The sequence below is a fragment of the Mustela erminea genome, chromosome 8, assembly GCF_009829155.1.
Source record: "Mustela erminea isolate mMusErm1 chromosome 8, mMusErm1.Pri, whole genome shotgun sequence".
In the NCBI taxonomy this organism is placed as follows: Eukaryota; Metazoa; Chordata; class Mammalia; order Carnivora; family Mustelidae; genus Mustela; species Mustela erminea.
The window spans coordinates 70,746,690-70,747,771 of NC_045621.1; the positions used below are offsets into that span (position 1 = coordinate 70,746,690).

At 39.3% G+C, this 1,082-nt stretch overlaps 1 pseudogene; it reads left to right on the forward strand.

The window, feature by feature from the left end:
- The first annotated feature begins 457 nt into the window (after positions 1-457).
- LOC116597755 lies at positions 458-785 on the forward strand (annotated as a pseudogene).
- Positions 786-1,082: the final 297 nt, after the last annotated feature.

A 1,082-nucleotide genomic window follows, 5' to 3' on the forward strand; every position in this document is an offset into this window, starting at 1 on the left:
GCCATCTGGAAGACGGATGGATAAATGATAGCATGAACAATGCTAAGAGCCCGGCTGCTATTTGCCCTTTCTAACCCAGAGAGGAAAATAAATCAAACAGTAACATCCAGCATTTCTTGAAGGCTTGCGAGGTACCAGGGTTTATACTGAGCATTTTACAAATATTACTGTGTTAAGTCCTCACCAAATTTCTCAAGTTTTCCTCTCCATACTGTGTCTTAATTACAAAACTAATATATGCTTGTTGTCACATGTTAAACCATCTCAAAACCCTAACTCCTAGTAAAAGTGACAATTTGGCTTACATTCTTTCAGATATGTTTTAGTGCTCACCCAGGAAATATAAACATACAACACATAGGTGTTTGTATGAAGATGGGTTTGTACTCTCACACTCTTTTGGCAATGGCTTCCTAAGATAATAGTCTACTGCTTTCTTTCCATGCCCACGGTGCTCTTGCAAACATGGTGAACGTTCCTCAGACCCACTGGACTTTCAGGAAGAAGTGTGGCAAGCACCAACCCCACAAAAGGACACAGCCCAAGAAAGGCAAAGATTCTCTTTATGCCCAGGGAAAGCAGTGTTATGAATGGAAGAAGACTGGCCATGGTGGGCAAACTGAGCTGATTTCATGGAAAAAGGCTGAAACCACAAAGAATATTGTGTTGAGGCCTGAATGTGTTGAGCCCAACTGCAGATCCAAGGGAACGCTGCTCTGAAGAGATGTAAGAAGACTGAACTGGGAAGAAATAAGAAGAGAAAGGGCCAAGGGATCCAGTTCTAAGCTTCATATTTTGTTACCTAATGAAGACAATAAAATCTTGGGGTTATGTTCAAAATAAAAACAATATACATGGACATCTTTCCAGGTTAATATACATAGATCTAAATCATTCTTTTAAGCATACACATCACAGTTAACAGAAAGAATGTACCAGAATTTATTCAACTATTTCTCTACTAATAGACGTTCAAGGGCTTTGCCCCCACTACAAACAATACTGAAATAAACAAGTTTGTGAATATATCCTTAGATACTGATGCTTTCACTTTTGTAGCATAGATTCCCCCAAAGTGGGTA